At 40.8% G+C, this 22,310-nt stretch overlaps 1 protein-coding gene across 1 annotated transcript in view; it reads right to left on the bottom strand.

Moving 5' to 3' along the window:
- The window catches only part of IQCH (IQ motif containing H), a 369,607-nt gene that overhangs the window by 268,563 nt on the left and 78,734 nt on the right, over positions 1-22,310 (bottom strand). The window lies entirely within an intron of this gene.

The following is a 22,310-nucleotide window of genomic DNA, read 5'->3' on the forward strand; positions in this document are numbered from 1 at the left end:
GAACAATTGATACTAGAAGTAAAATAGAAAGTTGCTTAAAATGGTATGCTCTATCTGAATCATGAAATAAAAAATTGGGTCCAGTATCCCTTTAAGTATAACCATGAATTAGAAATCTATTGTGATAACTGTTGCAATTGTCATTACAAGTTATGCTTATTCTTGTCAATTTTCCATTAAAGGGAAATGATAATGCAATAATAACATTTTTAATTAGAGGACTTTAATACTATATCAATGTCTCTCAGTAGCTATATTTTTATTTTAACCCCACAAAAGGAGTTAAACATATAATTAACCTCCTACAGCAGGTGCTCTGCTAAGCTGGTCCTTAACAAGACACAACATGTGATTGGCGGCTATGTATACTGGCCCACCAGTTGTATACTGCTTAGGAGTGCATTAAGGCTCTAAGCTGCAAAGGCAGATGATCGTAGCTACATTCAGAGTCATTATTCAGGGGAACACATGCAGATTCCACAGGTGCTTTATCTGATATCTCTCCAAGATGCTACCTAAAAGACTCCTACCTTCTTCTCAGCAATATTTATAATTAAATCTACAGTTTAGCAGGTGTGTCTGATGTTATGTCAATCATATTATTTCATTTAGCTAACTTAGCAAAACAAGAGTGTTCTCATAACAATCGAATATCCGCACACTAGTGCTTTGCGCTATCTCTCTTGGAATGTGCCATCCCACTCTTTCTCGAAAAGAACAGTGCTCGAGAATGGAACAGACAAGTGAAATACAAGTGTAACATTTATTAAAGGCAATACTCTTAAAGGCATATATATGTGTTAAAGGCATATGATATACATGCATATATACACTGCTCCAAAAAAATAAAGGGAACACTAAAATAACACATCCTAGATCTGAATGAATTAAATATTCTAATGAAATACTTTGTTCTTTACATAGTTGAATGTGCTGACAACAAAATCGCACAAAAATTAAAAAATGGAAATCAAATGTTTCAACCCATGGAGTTCTGGATTTGGAGTCACACTCAAAATTAAAGTGGAAAAACACACTACAACTTTGATGTAATGTCCTTAAAAGAAGTCAAAATGAGGCTCAGTAGTGTATGTGTGTGGCCTCCACGTGCCTGTATGACCTACCTACAATGCCTGTGCATGCTCCTGATGAGGTGGCGGATGGTCTCCTGAGGGATCTCATCCCAGACCTGGACTAAAGCATCTGTCAACTCCTGGACAGTCTGTGGTGCATTGTGATGTTGGTGGATGGAGCGAGACATGATGTCCCAGATGTGCTCAATTGGATTCAGGTCTGGGGAACAGGCGGGCCAGTCCATAGCATCAATGCCTTCGTCTTGCAGGAACTGCTGACACAATCCAGCCACATGAGGTCTAGCATTGTCTTGCATTAGGAGGAACCCAGGGCCAACCGCACCAGCATATGGTCTCACAAGGGGTCTGATGATCTCATCTCGGTACCTAATAGCAGTCAGGCTACCTCTGGCGAGCACATGGAGGGCTGTGCGGCCCCCAAAGAAATGCCACCCCACACCATTACTGACCCACTGCCAAACCGGTCATGCTGGAGGATGTTGCAGGAAGCAGAACGTTCTCCACGGCGTCTCCAGACTCTGTCACGTCTGTCACATGTGCTCAGTGTGAACCTGCTTTCATCTGTGAAGAGCACAGGGCGTCAGTGGCGAATTTGCCAATCTTGGTGTTCTCTGGCAAATGCCAAACGTCCTGCACGGTGTTGGGCTGTAAGCACAACCCCCACCTGTGGACGTCGGGCCCTCATACCACCCTCATGGAGTCTGTTTCTGACCGTTTGAGCAGACACATGCACATTTGTGGCCTGCTGGAGGTCATTTTGCACGGCTCTGACAGTGCTCCTCCTTTTCCTCCTTGCACAAAGGTGGGGGTAGCGGTCCTGCTGCTGGGTTGTTGCCCTCCTACGGCCTCCTCCACGTCTCCTGATGTACTGGCCTGTCTCCTGGTAGCGCCTCCATGCTCTGGACACTACGCTGACATACACAGCAATACTTCTTGCCACAGCTCGCATTGATGTGCCATCCTGGATGAGCTGCACTACCTGAGCCACTTGAGTTGGTTGTAGACTCCGTCTCATGCTACCACTAGAGTGAAAGCACCGCCAGCATTCAAAAGTGACCAAAACTTCAGCCAGAAACCATAGGAACTGAGAAGTGGTCTGTGGTCACCACTGTGGAACCACTCCTTTATTGGGGGGTGTCTTGCTAATTGCCTACAATTTCCACCTGTTGTCTATCCCATTTGCACAACAGCAAGTGAAATTGATTGTCACTCAGTGTTGCTTCCTAAGTGGAAAGTTTGATTTCACAGAAGTGTGATTGACTTGGAGTTACATTATGTTGTTTAAGTGTTCCCTTTATTTTTTTGAGCAGTGTATATACTGTACTATAAACTGTATGTATGCATACTAGGGCTGCACGCAATTTAAAAAAAAAAAAAAATCCTCAGTCCTGAAAACGGAGGTGGAGAGGGAGGATGAGAGGCGGACCAGTGTGCGGCCGTGGACGGACCTGAGAATGCCTGCGAAACAGACATTTTGGAAGAGATTGAAGAGTGTGTGGGAGTCATCGGGGAGTGGTGTGGGGGTGGTCAAGCGGTGGTGTGGCGGTGGGACAGCTCAAAGTTGTGAGCAATAAAGTGAGTATTGTACAAATACTTTATAGTGCCTTACTGACTTTTTCTTTTTAACTTCTTTTGAGGTTTGTATTTTTATGCTCCAAGAGTGTATTGAATATTGAGAAACATGTACAGCAAGATTCTGTAGTGTACTGTTAAATAAACTGACTTTCTACTATCTATGTAACCACAGCACAGGCAGCACTAGCTAATTTTATTTTAACTATTTTGTGGTTTGTAGTTTTATGCTCCAAGAGTGTATTGGACATTGAGAAACATGTACAGTAAGATTCTGTAGTGTTAAATAAACATTTTATTGAAAAATTAAGGTGTTATAGTAATTTTTAATAAAATCACGATTAAATCGTAATTGCGTTTTTTTTGTTTAAAACAGAATTTATGCTTACCTGATAAATTACTTTCTACAACGGTGTGTCCGGTCCACGGCGTCATCCATTACTTGTGGGAATATTCTCTTCCCCAACAGGAAATGGCAAAGAGCACAGCAAAAGCTGTCCATATAGCCCCTCCTCAGGCTCCGCCCCCCCAGTCATTCGACCGACGGTTAGGAGAAAAAAAGTAGAAACTATAGGGTGCCGTGGTGACTGTAGTGTATAGAGAAAGAAATTTTTCAAACCTGATTAAAAAACCAGGGCAGGCCGTGGACCGGACACACCGTTGGAGAAAGTAATTTATCAGGTAAGCATAAATTCTGTTTTCTCCAACATTGGTGTGTCCGGTCCACGGCGTCATCCATTACTTGTGGGAATCAATACCAAAGCTTTAGGACACGGATGAAGGGAGGGAGCAAATCAGGTTACCTAAACAGAAGGCACCACGGCTTGCAAAACCTTTCTACCAAAAACAGCCTCCGAAGAAGCAAAAGTATCAAATTTGTAGAATTTGGCAAAAGTGTGCAGAGAAGACCAAGTCGCTGCCTTACATATCTGATCAACAGAAGCCTCGTTCTTGAAGGCCCATGTGGAAGCCACAGCTCTAGTGGAGTGAGCTGTGACTCGTTCAGGAGGCTGCCGTCCGGCAGTCTCATAAGCCAATCAGATAATGCTTTTCAGCCAGAAAGAAAGAGAGGTAGCCGTAGCTTTTAGTCCTCTCCTCTTACCAGAGTAAACGACAAACAAAGATGAGGTTTGTCTAAAATCCTTAGTTGCTTCTAAATAGAACTTTAAAGCACGAACTACATCTAAATTGTGTAACAAACGTTCCTTCTTTGAAACTGGATTCGGACACAGAGAAGGAACAACTATTTCCTGGTTAATATTCCTGTTGGAAACAACCTTCGGAAGAAAACCAGGCTTAGTACGCAAAACGACCTTATCTGAATGGAACACCAGATAGGGTGTATTACACTGCAAAGCAGATAATTCCGAAACTCTTCTTGCAGAAGAAATAGCAACCAAAAACAGAATTTTCCAAGATAGTAACTTGATATCTATGGAATGTAAGGGTTCAAACGGAACCCCTTGAAGAACTGACAAAACTAAATTTAGACTCCAAGGAGGAGTCAAGGGTCTGTAAACAGGCTTGATTCTGACCAAAGCCTGTACAAAAGCTTGTACATCTGGCACAGCTGCTAGTCGTTTGTGTAACAAGACAGATAAAGCAGAAATCTGTCCTTTTAGAGAATTCGCTGACAATCCCTTATCCAAACCTTCTTGGAGAAAGGAGAGTATCTTAGGAATTTTAATCTTACTCCAGGAGAATCCCTTGGATTCACACCAACAGATATATCTTTTCCATATTTTATGGTAAATCTTTCTAGTCACAGGTTTTCTGGCTTGGACCAGAGTATCTATCACTGAATCTGAAAACCCACGCTTGGATAAAATCAAACGTTCAATTTCCAAGCAGTCAGCTGCAGAGAAACTAGATTTGGATGTTCGAATGGACCTTGTACTAGAAGATCCTGTCTCAAAGGTAGCTTCCATGGTGGAGTCGATGACATATTCACCAGGTTTGCATACCAAGTCCTGCGCGGCCACGCAGGAGCTATCAGAATCACTGAGGCCTTCTCCTGTTTGATCCTGGCTACAAGCCTGGGAAGGAGAGGGAACGGTGGAAACGCATAAGCTAGGTTGAACGACCAAGGCGCCACTAATGCATCCACTAGAGTCGCCTTGGGATCCCTGGATCTGGACCCGTAGCAAGGAACCTTGAAGTTCTGACGAGACGCCATCAGATCCATGTCTGGAATGCCCCATAATTGAGTCAACTGGGCAAACACCTCCGGGTGGAGTTCCCACTCCCCCGGATGGAAAGTCTGATGACTCATATAATCCGCCTCCCAGTTGTCTACTCCTGGGATGTGGATTGCAGATAGGTGGCAGGAATGATCCTCCGCCCATTTGATGATTTTGGATACCTCTCTCATCGCCAAGGAACTCCTTGTTCCCCCCTGATGGTTGATGTAAGCTACAGTCGTCATGTTGTCTGACTGGAATCTCATTGAATATCGCTCTCAGTTCCAGGATGTTGATCGGGAGAAGAGACTCTTCCCGAGACCATAGACCCTGAGCTTTCAGGGAATCCCAGACCGCGCCCCAGCCTAATAGACTGGCGTCGGTCGTGACAATGACCCACTCTGGTCTGCGGAAATTCATTCCCTGAGACAGGTGATCCTGGGACAACCACCAACGGAGTGAGTCTCTGGTCATCTGGTCTACTTGAATATTTGGAGACAAGTCTGTATAGTCCCCATTCCACTGCTTGAGCATGCACAGTTGTAATGGTCTTAGATGAATTTGAGCAAAAGGGACTATGTCCATTGCTGCAACCATAAACCCTACTACTTCCATGCACTGAGCTATGGAAGGCTGCAGAATAGAGTGAAGAACTTGACAAGCGTTTAGAAGCTTTGACTTTCTGACTTCTGTCAAGAAGATCTTCATTTCTAAAGAATCTATTATTGTTCCCAAAAAGGGAACTCTTGTTGACGGAGACAGGGAACTCTTTTCTACGTTCACCTTCCACCCGTGAGATCTGAGAAAGGCTAGAACAATGTCTGTATGAGCCTTTGCCTTGGAAAGAGACGACGCTTGAATTAGAATGTCGTCCAGATAAGGTGCCACTGCAATGCCCCTTGGTCTTAGAACCGATAGAAGGGACCCGAGCACTTTTGTGAAAATTCTGGGAGCAGTGGCTAGTCCGAATGGGAGAGCCACAAACTGATAATGTTTGTCCAAAAAGGCGAACCTTAGGAACTGATGATGATCTTTGTGGATAGGAATGTGAAGATACGCATCCTTTAAGTCCACAGTAGTCATATATTGACCCTCCTGGATTGTAGGTAAAATTGTTCGAATGGTTTCCATTTTGAACGATGGAACTCTGAGGAATTTGTTTAGAATTTTTAAATCCAGAATTGGTCTGAAAGTTCCCTCTTTTTTGGGAACTACAAACAGATTTGAGTAAAACCCCTGACTTTGTTCCACGGTTGGAACTGGGTGTATCACTCCCATCTTTAACTGGTCTTCTACACAATGTAAGAATGCCTGTCTCTTTATTTGGTTTGAAGATAAGTGAGACATGTGGAACCTTCCCCTTGGGGGTAGTTCCTTGAATTCTAGAAGATAACCCTGAGAGACTATTTCTAGTGCCCAGGGATCCTGAACATCTCTTGCCCAAGCCTGAGCAAAGAGAGAGAGTCTGCCCCCTACTAGATCCGGTCCCGGATCGTGGGGCTACCCCGTCATGCTGTTTTGGTAGCAGCAGCAGGCTTCTTGGCCTGTTTACCCTTGTTCCAGCCTTGCATTGGTTTCCAAGCTGGTTTAGTCTGGGAAGCGTTACCCTCTTGTCTAGAGGCTGCAGAGTTGGAAGCCGGTCCGTTCCTGAAATTGCGAAAGGAACGAAAATTGGACTTATTCTTAGCCTTGAAAGGCCTATCTTTCCCCCAGTGATGTCTGAAATAATTTCTTTCAAATCTGGCCCAAAAAGGGTTTTACCTTTGAAAGGGATATTAAGCAATTTTGTCTTGGAAGAAACATCTGCCGACCAAGACTTTAGCCAGAGCGCTCTACGCGCCACAATTGCAAAACCTGAATTTTTTGCCGCTAACCTCGCTAACTGCAAAGCGGCGTCTAAAATAAAGGAATTAGCTAACTTAAGTGCGTGAATTCTGTCCATGACCTCCTCATACGGAGTCTCCCTACTGAGCGACTTTTCCAGTTCCTCGAACCAGAACCACGCCGCTGTAGTGACAGGAATAATGCACAAAATAGTTTGAAGGAGGTAACCTTGCTGTACAAAAATCTTTTTAAGCAAACCCTCCAATTTTTTATCCATAGGATCTTTGAAAGCACAATTGTCCTCAATGGGAATGGTCGTGCCTTTGGCTAGTGTAGAAACCGCCCCCTCGACCTTAGGGACTGTTTGCCATGTGTCCTTCCTGGGGTCGACCATGGGGAACAATTTCTTAAATATAGGAGGAGGGACAAAAGGTATGCCTGGCTTCTCCCACTCCTTATTCACTATGTCCGCCACCCTTTTAGGTATCGGAAAGGCATCAGGGTGCACTGGGACCTCTAGGAACTTGTCTATTTTGCACAATTTTTCTGGGATGACCAGATTGTCACAATCATCCAGAGTAGATAGCACCTCCTTAAGTAATGCGCGGAGAAGCTCTAATTTAAATTTAAATGTCACAACATCAGGTTCTGCCTGCTGAGAAATTCTTCCTGTATCAGAAATTTCTCCATCTGATAAACCCTCCCTCACTGCCACTTCAGACTGGTGTGAGGGTATGACAGAAAAATTATCATCAGCGCCCTCCTGTTCTACAGTGTTTAAAACTGAGCAATCGCGCTTTCTCTGAAATGCTGGCATTTTGGATAAAATATTAGCTATGGAGTTATCCATTACTGCCGTCAATTGTTGCATAGTAACAGGCATTGGCGCGCTAGAAGTACTAGGTGTCGCCTGCGCGGGCATAACTGGTATAGACACAGAAGGAGAGGGTGTAGAACTATCCCTACTTCCTTCATCTGAGGAATCATCCTGGGCAACCTTACTAATCGTGACAGTACTGTCCTTACTTTGTTTGGACGCCATGGCACAATTATCACATATATTTGAAGGGGGAACCACATTGGCTTCCATACATACAGAACATGATCTATCTGAAACTGGTTAATAAAGCACAAAAACCGTTTTTAAACAAAACCGTTACTGTCTCTTTAAATGTTAAACAGGGCACACTTTATTACTGAATATGTGAAAAACTATGAAGGAATTATCCAATCTTTACCAAATTTTCACCACAGTGTCTTAAAGCATTCAAAGTACAATTTTCAAGCTGTTAACCCTTAAAATGCGGAAACCGGAGCCGTTTGCAATTTTAACCCTACTACAGTCCCAGCCACAGCCTTTGTTGCGACTTCACCTATCCCAGGGGGTTATACGATACCAATTCATGCCTTCTAGGAACGTTTTCAGTGGATACCAGACCCTCACACATGCAGCTGCATGCACTGCACTCAAAAGAAACTGTGCAATTATGGCGCGAAAATGAGGCTCTGCCTACTACAGTGAAAGGCCCTTCCTGACTGGGAAGGTGTCTTAACTAGTGCCTGGCGATAAAAACGTTTCCCAAACAATAAAAGTGTGAAATCTACTTCAAACTTTTAATAACAACTTAAATAAACAATCGATTTAGCCCTTAAGAGTGTCCACCAGTTAATAGCCCATAATAAGCCCTTTATTCATACTGAGTCTAAGAAAATGGCTTACCGATCCCCATGAGGGAAAATGACAGCCTTCCAGCATTACACAGTCTTGTTAGAAAAATGGCTAGTCATACCTTGAGCAGAAAAGTCTGCAAACTGTTCCCCCCAACTGAAGTTCTCTCGGCTCAACAGTCCTGCGTGGGAACAGCAATTGATTTTAGTTACTGCTGCTAAAATCATACTCCTCTTTTAAACATAACTCTTCATCTCTTTCTGTTTCAGAGTAAATAGTACATGCCAGTACTATTTTAAAATAACAAACTTTTGATAGAAGAATAAAAAACTACAACTAAACACCACATACTCTTCACCATCTCCGTGGAGATGCTACTTGTTCAGAGCGGCAAAGAGAATGACTGGGGGGGCGGAGCCTGAGGAGGGGCTATATGGACAGCTTTTGCTGTGCTCTTTGCCATTTCCTGTTGGGGAAGAGAATATTCCCACAAGTAATGGATGACGCCGTGGACCGGACACACCAATGTTGGAGAAATTGGGATTTTTTCCGCCCACCCATATCGCCCAGCCCTAATGCATACAGTATTAAAATATATACACATATACATACTAGGCAATAAGTCTGCCCAGAGGGCAGTCTATGTTTAAAAAATACAAACCCCCAAGCTAATTTTACTAAAAATATAAAAAATGTAAAATAAAAAAAATAAACAAAGCTATCAAGATAAAAAAATTAAACCTAAACCAGTGATTTTTAACCTTTTTTTTGTCGTGGCACACTTTTTTACATTAAAAAAATAATGTGGTACACCACCATCCCAAAATTTAAAAAAAAATCACACATTGTAGCCTAATACAGCATATATATATACACATACAAACACACACACACACATACTGTATGTATTGTGCTGTTATGCCATGCCTCCTACAAACTACCCCTGCACTGGGAGTAAAAAACAAGCAAAGTTTAAAAAATATGTCACACTGTTGTCAGTCTGCCGTGGCACACCTGAGGCTCTCTCACGGCACACTAGTGTGCCACGGCACACTGGTTGAAAAACACTGACCTAAACTAATACCCCTATAAAAATAAAAACACCCCCTAATCTAATACTAAACTACCAATAGCTCTTAAAAGGGCATTTTGTAGGGCATTGCCTCACAAGGCCTGGGCAGGGGTATGGGGGCAACCAGAGCAGTAGAACCACGGTATCCACAGAGAACAAACAGATCCCAAAAGAGGTACTAACTTTCCAAGTAATTAATCTGATACCCCCCTAACACCGATGCAGGAAAGGGTTCTGAACTATAGATTAGGTTTTGCTCCCACAAGTGATTTTAACTTGTTTGGGACCATTATTGATCTAAATAGATTAATGCGCATTACACAAACACTTTCATGGCTCAGAACAAAATGATTTTGAAACAACTCAAGAGAAAGTACCTGAGAAAGAAACATTATCTTTTTTAGAACAAAGTGATTTAATCAATCTTAATAGTCTCCTAATAGAGGGTATTACATCTCCCAAAGAAGAAATAGACAAACTCATTAGATTTAAGAGACAGTCATCATTTTACCCCATACATTCAAGAGGGAATGTGTTGGAAACATTCTATAAAAGGGTAGAAACAGATCTAATCAACCTCAAAACACAAGAAACTAACTCCACACCCAACTAATCTTCCAAAGAAAGGGCAGCCCTTAAGTCTCTCCGAATGAATGAGACCAAGGTGGTCAAGGCAGCTGATAAGGGTGGCTCAGTGGTAGTGTTAAACAGTGCAGACTATGTTAAGGAGGCCAATAGGCAATTACTTGACAAAGAGAGTTATACTAAACTTGACCAAAATCCAGTCTGTTTTTTTTTTCAAAAAGAACTTAAACATTTCCTAGATGATGGCTTGGAGAGTGGATTTTTGGACAGAGAAACGTTTGAGTATCTCTTGGTCAAGCACCCTGTCACTCCTATCTTTCACCACCTTCCAAAGGTACACAAATCTTTGGAGGAGGTGAAAGGTAGGCCCATTGTGAGTGGCATTGGGTCCTCTACGGAAAATGTATCCCAATGCCATACTTCAACCATTTGTACTAAAACTGCCCAGCCATCTTAAAGATACCACACACGTTTTAAATATATTAAAAAATGTGGTGTGGAGTTCAGATTATTTATGGGTCACTATTGATGTGGCATCATTATATTCTACAATCCCACATACAAAAGGGAGGTTCTTTCTCAGGGAGCAATCCACTTTCTCTGTGCCATTTCAGGAGTTTGTGCTAAGGGTGACTCTGTTCCTGTTAACCCATAATTTCTTTGAATTTGAAGGGGAATTCTTTTTGCAGAGACGTGGGGCAACTATGGGTGCTAAATTTGCAGCATCCTATGCCAACCTATATTTAGGTTGGTGGGAGCTATCCCACGTCTATGCTCAAGATAACCCATTCATCAATGATATAGTCATCTATAAGTGCTTTATAGATGACCTTCTACTGGTCTGGAAAGGGGGCAAAGACCAAGTCCTGAATTTTGTGAACTGGATCAATGTGAATGATCTTAATCTGACATTCACTTTTGAGATCCAATCCCTTGAAATACATTTTTTGGGCAACAGTTTACTGCACGGCAAAAGCTGCCATCCTCAGCATGTCCCGTATGCGTTTGCCAAAGGCCAACTTATACGCCTTAAAATAAATTGTTCTGACCCAGCTCTATATGAAAGTCAGTTCATAAAAAAAAAGTTAGTGGAACGCCTTAAACAAAGGGGTTATATGAATTCGGACATAAACAAGGCAATGTGTGTGAAGTTGAACCCATTGATAGGAAAACATTGCTAACTAAAAGCAACAAAAAAACAACACAACACAAAGGACCAACATTTGTGACTAATTACAGTGCTCAATACAAACAAGTTTGTAGCATTGTACATAAACACTTTGGCTTGCTAAAAGCTGATGACAAATTGGTAAACATAATTGACAATGGGCTGAGGTGATCATATAGAAGGGCGTGCACACTAGGTAACATCTTATCTCCTTCCCAACTAAGAACTAAACTCAGAGAAAAAAAGGTCCTGGCTAGTACACAGGGGTATGTTTAAATGTGGGCACAATAAATGCAAACCCTGTGACTATACTTAGATAACGTCCACTTTTTCACAGTTAACCATACAACACATGATATAGAGAGATGTCTAAATTGCTCATCCAGCAATGTGGTCTATATGATACAATGTATCCAGTGTCAGGTTCAGTAAATAGGACTCACCACTAGAGACATCAGATCACGCATACGGGAACATTTTAGCTCTATTAAAGGGACAGTATACTGTAAAATAGTTTTCCCTTAATTTGTTTACAATTGCTTTTTTTTGTACCAACTGCAGAGTAAAACATTTATGAAAATTAGCTTTTTAAGGTTTATTTGTGTATATTAAAGCTCTTATTTTGGGTTTTGAAGCCACAACCTAATAAAATGGGTTGAGCTTGTAGATATAATCAGATCTCATTACTGTATCACATTGTGTACATATACCTGCTTCTTTATCTTATATCTGTCCATAAAACAATCACCAGTACTTGGAGAGAACAATGGAAAATCAACATTTTATTACTTTATCTCTGCTATAGCCCACTGGGAGTGTAATTTATTCTGCTGGCTGTGTTTACAAAGCTTATTTATAGCTGGGACCTGCGTCCACAAACTTTCAGAATAGGTGGGGATACCACATGCTAAATCAACTATTTCAAATGCCAATAGAAGGGTAAAGGAGCTACTTGTAAACAATTTAATACACTCCAGCAGGGAACAAATTAAAGGGGAGAAAATGTATGAGTAAACTGTCCATTTAATGTGGGTAAGGCTACTACTTTGTTTGTTCTACACTTTTTCATCAAAACACAATAAAAGCCTGTTAACATTTAGATGGAAAGCCATTGAACAGGTGATCACCCCCAAAAGAGGTGGTGACAAAGAGAAATTTCTGTACAAAAGGGAGATGTACTGGATTTTCCATCTGGAAACCAGATATCCAGGGGGCCTAAATTCCCAGTACGATTTAATTAATTACTGGGAATAGGCTGTTTATTTGTACTTACTAGCATGTATTCTTTAATTTTACACACATTATTTCATAGGAGTTATGCTTCTATTACTATGAAACCTAGTTATAATATCTGGTTACTTATTCTTTAACTATTACATTTGATAATTACATATATCTTTGGCATTCCCATAGCAGGGTTTTTCATAATGCATAAACAGTTCATTCCACTACAGTCCATTTTTGGATACACCTTTAAGTGTCTTGCAGTCAATCAGCAGTCACAGAGTAGGCAATTCTGTCACTCTATTTATCTATAGTAGACACACAGTGATAGAATATATATATATATCTTTATTCCCTTAGGGTTATATATATATATATATTTTTTTTTTTATTATTTTTTTTTTTAAATGTATAGCTATAATACGTCAACAAGGTTGCTATATGCAAAACTTTTTAACAAGTAGACTCAGTCTACATAACCTACTTGTCACAATTGACACAAATTGAACTGTTGCGATCATTTGATCACACAGACAGTGGAGCAAAGGTCTCTATGTTATTTACATATCCTGTTATGAGTGGTTTGTTCACAGACGCACATTAGATTTTAGTATGATTATTTTATATCAGACTCATATATTGTGTCATGAATTGTTCACAATCGTGCTTACCATATGTTCTATGCAGACAACAGTATGTATTCACTTACAGTTAAGTATAACACAGGCTTAATAATGCCAAATAAGTTTTAGACCAATCACAGTTAAGTAAGTCCTTTTTAATTTTACAGCTGTGTATGTTCAGAATGAGCTATGACTAAGGCTACAGCCGAAACGCGTAAGCTTATTACCTAGGCGCTTATAACCCACTTCTATTATTCCACCATGTTGATTGATCGTTTATATGTTTTTAACGCATCTTTGGAATAAAGCTTATCAAGTTTTATTATTTGGATTCTTGGACTCTCTTCTTTTTGATCATAACTTGCCAGTTTCTACCCAAGAACCATTTTTAGAGCGACTCCTAGGTGCTAGCATCCAATAGGAGATGTGGGAGTGTGTCTTTCAGCCAGTGATACGCACGGTCAGGAGGCCAGTGACGTATGTACATTTACCCTGTGTGATCAAACCCGGAACCAGAGAGAGTGACCTCTGACGAGCGGTGTTAGGCAATACCGGAGTGCTTTCTGAGCAAGAGAAGATGCCCAGGACCACCGGAGTCGTCTATCCCGATTAGCAGTATAAGACTGTGAGTAAAAGAGCCGATTCAAGCTGTCGATTGACAACTAAGTGAAACGTTCTATTACCGCACATAAGCGGTCTTGCTCAGTGTTAGGAATTATTATTAGCATGACTAGCGCCATCTTGTTCTTGGCTGCCATTTTGTCTTTGGCACCCATCTTGTCTCAATAACCTTTTATTATAGTGGTTTATTATGTAGTGAGAAATATGCTGATGTTAGGGAGACTTGCATAGCTAGAATAGCCCTGAGAATGACCCTGACGATGTGCTTGGATGCATTGTTATCTCTACAAGATGTCAAACGGCCTTGATTTGTGCTGGGATATGAGGCCCAGATTTACTGTTATCTGAAGTTAGGTATTTCTGTAGAAATGACTCCCTAACACTCCTTTTCTTCCAATTATATTTTAAATGAGTTTCTTTGTTCTTGCAGAAATAACCCTATATGCTGTAACTCTTGGCTATAAGAAGTGCCTTTCAACTTGCAATAAACAAAATAGCTTTTGGAATCATAGCTGCGTGGTCTGAAATCTATTCTCGTGGATATCTTGAACAAATAATGTATTAATTTCCAGTGTGTACGGTGTGCCCGATGCCCAGTTCTGAACTGACACCTCCCTCCTGAAAACAACGCCTAACACTCAGATAGCAACAAGGAGTTCTGTATTAATGGACACTTTGTATGAACACCACTTTTTTATTGTTGAAATTAGAACATTTGACTCATACACATTTTTGTAAATGGGGTTCGCACACAAGGACTTTACAGAGTTATGCATCTCTGAATAAAACGCACAATTTGTCTTCAAAGGCACATACTCACTACTATAGCTAGACGTTCCTAGCAGGTTATCCAACAGTGTAAACAGGAAAAAAAAAAATCAGTATTTGGGGATTCCTTAAACACTCATTTACTAGTATCTTTTCTCCACATCGACTTATTGCCCTAAGTTAAACAGCTCTTTTACTTAAAAAAATTACCAGTTACCCACTAACAGTTAAACCCCCACCCAACCAACCCCCCCCAAAATAAAAAACCTAACACTAAAAAAACCTAAACTACCCATTGCTCCAAAAGGGGCATTTGTATGGGCATTGCCCTTAAAAATAAAAAATCAGCTCTTTTACAGCCCATTAAATCCCTAATCTTAAAAAAAAATATATATATATATATCGTAAGACTAAGCCCCAAATAGGTTTTCTCCGTTCCTGAAGTCCGGCGGAGAAGGACTTCTTCCGCGGTTCCATAATCTTCTATCTTCATCGTGTGCGAAGGCAGCGCGGAGCGGAGGTGCAGAGCAGACTTCCCTGATGCGCGTATCCAGCCGTCCTCAGTGGTGGCAATCCTCAGCGGCGTGGAGGCTCCTCTTCATCCTATCTCCGGCCTACACTTAAAATTGAATGCAAGGTACTGCAATCAATTTGGGGTGACTTGCATTTCTATTGGCGGAAATTTTGAAATCAGCCAATAGGATTAGAGCTACTGAAATCCTATTGCCTGTTCAAATCAGCCAATAAGATTTCAGTAGCTCTCATCCTATTTGCTGATTTAAAAATTTCAGCAAATAGGAATGCAAGGTACCCCAATAAATATGGGGTGCCTTGGATTCAATCTTCAGTGTGCAACGGAAGATCGCATGAAGAGGAGCCTCCATGCCGCTGAGGACCGTCACCGCTGAAGACCGCCAATGATTTTTTTTTAATGGGCTGTAAAATAGCTCAATACCCATACAAATGCCCCTTTAGGGGCAATGGGTAGTTTAGATTGCGATGTGGGGGTTTGTCGGTTTAGGGGTAATAGTATAATTAGTTAGTTGATTGTAGGGGTTGGCAGTTTAGGGGTTAATATTGTAATTTATTTAGTTGGCATTGTGGGGGTTTGGCGGTGTAAGGGTTAGGTAGTTTCTGTTGTGGGAGTTTAGCGATTTAAGGGTTATGTTTTTTAAATACTTAGTATGGGCGGTTATGTTTATTTTTTTTTTAATAGTTCGTGTGGGTGGTTAGTTTTATTTTTCTTATACTTCGTGCAGGCGGTTGTTTTTTTTTCTTAATACTTCATGCAGGCGGTTCATTTTTTTTTTTGCAAGCGGTTATGTGTTTTAAAGTTATTTCATGCGGGGCACAAAATTTCCACTCTTTACTAGCCATTGGCGAGTGGAACATTAGTGGTGGAGAGTAAAAGTTAGTAAGTGAAGAAATTGGCACTACTATTGCAACATTGACAAACACACATTTTGGGCTATGTGCTAAAAATATTATCTAAAGGGATATTATATATCCTAGAAAGGGCAAGGGTATGTTAGTGCTTAGACTGTTACTTTTGAGAGGGTAATTTATTTAATTGAAGTGTAAGGTTAGGTGTTAGTGTAACTCAGGTTAGGTTTTATTTTACAGGTAAATTTGTATTTATTTTAATAACTATTTACTAACTAGTCTACCTAGTTAAAATAAATACAAACTTGCCTGTGGAATAACAATAAAACCTAAGCTAGATACAATATAACTATTAGTTATATTGTAGCTAGCTTAGGTGTTATTTCACAGGTATTTAGTTTTAAATAGGAATTATTTAGTTATTAATAGTAGGTTTTATTTAGATTTATTTTAATTACATTAAAGTTAGGGGGTGTTAGGGTTAAAATTAGGGTTAGGTTTAGGGGTTAATAACTTTAGTGGCGGTGATTTTGGGGGCAGCAGATTAGAGGTTAATAACAGTAATGTAGGTTGCGGCGATGTTAGGAACAGCAGATTAGGGGTTAATAATATTTAACTAGTGTTTGCGATGCGGGAGTGCGGCAGTTTAGGGGTTAATATGTTTATTATAGTGGCGGCGATGTCGGGAACGGCAGATTAGGGGTTAATAATTTTATTTTAGTGTTTGCGATGCGGGAGGGCCTCGGTTTAGGGGTTAATAGGTAGTTTATGGGTTTTAGTGTACTTTTTAGCACTTTAGTTATGAGTTTTATGTTACAGCGTTGTAGCATAAAACCCATAACTACTGACTTTCAATTTACAGTATGAATCTTGACAGTATTGGCTGTACCGCTCACTTTTTGGCCTCCCAGGCAGACTTGTAATACCGGCGCAAAGGAAGTCCCATTGAAAAAGGACTTTTGGAAAGCTGCGGTAGTTACGTTGCGTTACGGCCAAAAAAGTGTGCGGTGCAGCTAAACCTGCAAGATTCGTAATACCAGCAGTAGTGAAAAAGAGCCTTAACGCTAGCTAGCCGATAATTATTAAAAGAAAATCTCCAGGTCAGCTATGACCTTCCATGACTGTCAGCACTCTTTCTCCACTCTCTCACTTCAACAACTTCCTATTTCTATCCGACTGTTGTCTTTTCCAGAACCCCAAAGTTTAGGTTGCTAACTGCTATGGACTTATTTTTTGTTAATCTATTGCTGTATGTACCATTATTTAATTTAAAGGTATAAAATAAATGACTGCACAATAATGTGTTTCACAATGGCTAAATATATGCAAAGAGGGAGTGGAGTAGTGGGTGTGGTGTGGGCAGGTAGTGGGTATGATCATAAGTGGCGAGTATCATTGTGGCCTAGCTAGTAGCTTACAACCTGAAATTTTGAGCTCTGTATATATATATTCTCATACCTACATACACATATCCGTTACTTCTTTGATTTTGCTCAACATCTCTTTGTTTTCATTTACTGCCTCATCTTATAGTAATTATTTATCCTTTTGCTATTAAGCGTGGGGCATATATGCAACATTTTAAGTGAAAAGGGGTTGCCCGTTTCAGAATCCCTAACATCCAGTGTTATGAGGTAAATCAATTAGCTATTCATGGAAAGTATCCATATTCATTTTCAGTAGTTGTCGATTGTTACTAAAGCTTCTTGCTGTAACTATCACAAAGGACCAGTAACTTCTGCCTGTGGAGACCCAAGCATCTCTTGTACTTTGGTCTATGGACCCTGACAAAGATGTAAGCGGCAGGTGTGTGAGGGGGAACGCATGCAGAACTTTTGCAAACACCACATCTGTTTTGTGAAGCGGGGTGACAGAAGTGGTACAGAAGGGAGGGTGGGATGAGAGAGAGAGGGGGAAAAAATAGAGATGCGCTGGCTCAGTCTGCCTAATGCTTCACACGTGGGCAGAGGGCCAGGCAGAAAAGCGCGGGCCCATCTTATTGGAATTCAGAGGTGGCCCTCACTTCCTGTCCAGAGACAGATGTAAAGCAGCCGTCCATGGCATTGCAAGCAGGCACTGAGCTGTTTCCAGGGATTTCTGAGCGGTGGAGAAAACAGTGTTGTAGGCTCGGCATGCGCCCCTGCATAACGAGATGACAGCCAATCTCCCATTCCACTTGACAAGCACTGGATAAAAACTTACAACAAATGGTGACCTTTGCAAAAGATTAATTTGTTTACCAGCAGAATCCTCCTCCTCTTGTCATCCCAGATGGAGCATATCAGAGCGTTCCCCAGATTCTAGGTGTAAGGAACGCTGACTCCAATCAGCTCCAACTTTACATCTCTCCCCTGCAATTAGTTCTGGATACTTTTCTCTCTCTCGTTTTTTATTCTCCCCACAGCTCCCCATCAGTTGATTGTCACTGTTCCCATTAACATTTTAGTAACTATGTGCCAGTGAAAACATCAATTTGATGAGGCTGAATACAGGAGTTCATTTCTTCCCGTATAGCACCGGCATGATAAATAACGCTATGCAGTTAATATACAATATGAATACATACATATGGAAAACTACAGGGCAATTCTTTTTTGTCGCCATATATAAAGATTAGATATCACAGCAAGTAATAGTACAACGTCTCATTCATTTAAAGGGACACTAATGTAAATGTATTTATGCATACATAGCATAGATCAGCTGTTCTGCACTGCATTGTAAAAGATCTGCATACAGAAATATACGATTTAAGACCATTTAACATTGCCGTTTTATTTGCAAATCAAGAGTAGTTCAGAGGTGCACCCATTAAAAGCCTGGTGACATTCATGTTCTTGGTCTCTTTAAATGTAAATGAACATCTGCTCTTATTTAAAGAGACATAAAAGTGCAAAAAGAAAATAATGTTTTAGAGCATTTTATTATTGCACGGTTGCTTGCAAATAACTTTGTGTTTAACCCCTGCAAAGATCCCTGTAGTGCATTGCTGCTCCTGAGAATACCTACCTAGGTACCTAGAAAACATAGTAAATTTGAAGTAAATTGAAAATGATTTTATAATCACACACTCAACTGAGCTATTAAAGTTTAAAGGGACATTTCATTTAAAACTGAAATGCATATAGATGAATTAGAAACATATTTACAGTACACATGTATTGGCAAAAATGCTTCTAGTGAAAGTCATAACTGTTTCAGTGTAAGCATTTTTCTCTGCACGTAAATGTGAAGCATAGCTAAATATTCTCTGTGCACCAACATTGTAAATACTGTGCACCAGCATTGTAAGTACTGTGCACCAGCATTGTAAGTACTGTGCACCAGCATTGTAAGTACTGTGCACCAACATTATAAATACTGCGCACCAGCATTGTAAGTACTGCGCACCAGCATTGTAAGTACTGTGCACCAGCATTGTAAGTACTGTGCACCAGCATTGTAAGTACTGTGCACCAACATTATAAATACTGCGCACCAGCATTGTAAATACTGTGCACCAGCATTGTAAGTACTGTGCACCAGCATTGTAAGTACTGTGCACCAGCATTGTAAGTACTGTGCACCAACATTATAAATACTGCGCACCAGCATTGTAAATACTGTGCACCAGCATTGTAAGTACTGTGCACCAGCATTGTAATTACTGTGCACCAGCATTGTAAGTACTGTGCACCAACATTATAAATACTGTGCACCAGCATTGTAAGTACTGCGCACCAGCATTGTAAATACTGCGCACCAGCATTGTAAATACTGTGCACCAGCATTGTAAGTACTGTGCACCAACATTATAAATACTGTGCACCAGCATTGTAAGTACTGTGCACCAGCATTGTAAATACTGCGCACCAGCATTGTAAATACTGTGCACCAGCATTGTAAGTACTGTGCACCAACATTATAAATACTGTGCACCAGCATTGTAAGTACTGTGCACCAGCATTGTAAGTACTGTGCACCAGCATTGTAAATACTGCGCACCAGCATTGTAAATACTGCGCACCAGCATTGTAAATACTGTGCACCAGCATTGTAAGTACTGTGCACCAACATTATAAATACTGTGCACCAGCATTGTAAATACTGTGCACCAGCATTGTAAGTACTGTGCACCAGCATTGTAAATACTGCGCACCAGCATTGTAAATACTGTGCACCAGCATTCTAAATACTGCGCACCAGCATTGTAAATACTGTGCACCAACATTATAAATACTGTGCACCAGCATTGTAAATACTGTGCATTAGCATTGTAAGTACTGCGCACCAGCATTATAAATACTGCGCACCAGCATTGTAAATACTGCGCACCAGCATTGTAAATACTGCGCACCAGCATTATAAATACTGTGCACCAGCATTATAAATACTGTGCACCAGCATTATAAATACTGTGCACCAGCATTATAAATACTGTGCACCAGCATTGTAAGTACTGTGCACCAGCATTGTAAATACTGCGCACCAGCATTGTAAATACTGCGCACCAGCATTGTAAATACTGTGCACCAACATTATAAATACTGTGCACCAGCATTGTAAATACTGTGCATTAGCATTGTAAGTACTGTGCACCAGCATTATAAATACTGCGCACCAGCATTGTAAATACTGCGCACCAGCATTGTAAATACTGTGCACCAGCAATGCATATAGATGAATTAGAAACATATTTACAGTACACGTGTATTGGCAAAAATGCTTCTAGTGAAAGTCATAACTGTTTCAGTGTAAGCATTTTTCTCTGCACGTAAATGTGAAGCATAGCTAAATATTCTCTGTGCACCAGCATTGTAAATACTGTGCACCAGCATTGTAAGTACTGTGCACCAGCATTGTAAGTACTGTGCACCAGCATTGTAAGTACTGTGCACCAACATTATAAATACTGCGCACCAGCATTGTAAATACTGTGCACCAGCATTGTAAGTACTGTGCACCAACATTATAAATACTGCGCACCAGCATTGTAAGTACTGTGCACCAACATTATAAATACTGTGCACCAGCATTGTAAGTACTGTGCACCAGCATTGTAAGTACTGTGCACCAGCATTGTAAATACTGCGCACCAGCATTGTAAATACTGTGCACCAGCATTGTAAGTACTGTGCACCAACATTATAAATACTGTGCACCAGCATTGTAAGTACTGTGCACCAGCATTGTAAGTACTGTGCACCAGCATTGTAAATACTGCGCACCAGCATTGTAAATACTGTGCACCAGCATTGTAAGTACTGTGCACCAGCATTGTAAATACTGCGCACCAGCATTGTAAATACTGCGCACCAGCATTGTAAATACTGCGCACCAGCATTGTAAATACTGTGCACCAGCATTGTAAATACTGTGCACCAGCATTGTAAATACTGCGCACCAGCATTGTAAGTACTGTGCACCAACATTGTAAATACTGTGCACCAGCAATGCATATAGATGAATTAGAAACATATTTACAGTACACATGTATTGGCAAAAATGCTTCTAGTGAAAGTCATAACTGTTTCAGTGTAAGCATTTTTCTCTGCACGTAAATGTGAAGCATAGCTAAATATTCTCTGTGCACCAGCATTGTAAATACTGTGCACCAGCATTGTAAGTACTGTGCACCAGCATTGTAAGTACTGTGCACCAGCATTGTAAGTACTGTGCACCAGCATTGTAAGTACTGTGCACCAACATTATAAATACTGTGCACCAGCATTGTAAGTACTGTGCACCAACATTATAAATACTGCGCACCAGCATTGTAAATACTGTGCACCAGCATTGTAAGTACTGTGCACCAACATTATAAATACTGTGCACCAGCATTGTAAGTACTGTGCACCAGCATTGTAAGTACTGTGCACCAGCATTGTAAATACTGCGCACCAGCATTGTAAATACTGTGCACCAGCATTGTAAGTACTGTGCACCAGCATTGTAAATACTGCGCACCAGCATTGTAAATACTGTGCACCAGCATTGTAAATACTGCGCACCAGCATTGTAAATACTGTGCACCAACATTATAAATACTGTGCACCAGCATTGTAAATACTGTGCATTAGCATTGTAAGTACTGTGCACCAGCATTATAAATACTGCGCACCAGCATTGTAAATACTGCGCACCAGCATTGTAAATACTGCGCACCAGCATTATAAATACTGTGCACCAGCATTATAAATACTGTGCACCAGCATTATAAATACTGTGCACCAGCATTATAAATACTGTGCACCAGCATTGTAAGTACTGTGCACCAGCATTGTAAATACTGCGCACCAGCATTGTAAATACTGCGCACCAGCATTGTAAATACTGTGCACCAACATTATAAATACTGTGCACCAGCATTGTAAATACTGTGCATTAGCATTGTAAGTACTGTGCACCAGCATTATAAATACTGCGCACCAGCATTGTAAATACTGCGCACCAGCATTGTAAATACTGCGCACCAGCATTGTAAATACTGCGCACCAGCATTGTAAATACTGCGCACCAGCATTGTAAATACTGCGCACCAGCATTGT

This window comes from Bombina bombina, chromosome 6, assembly GCF_027579735.1.
Source record: "Bombina bombina isolate aBomBom1 chromosome 6, aBomBom1.pri, whole genome shotgun sequence".
In the NCBI taxonomy this organism is placed as follows: Eukaryota; Metazoa; Chordata; class Amphibia; order Anura; family Bombinatoridae; genus Bombina; species Bombina bombina.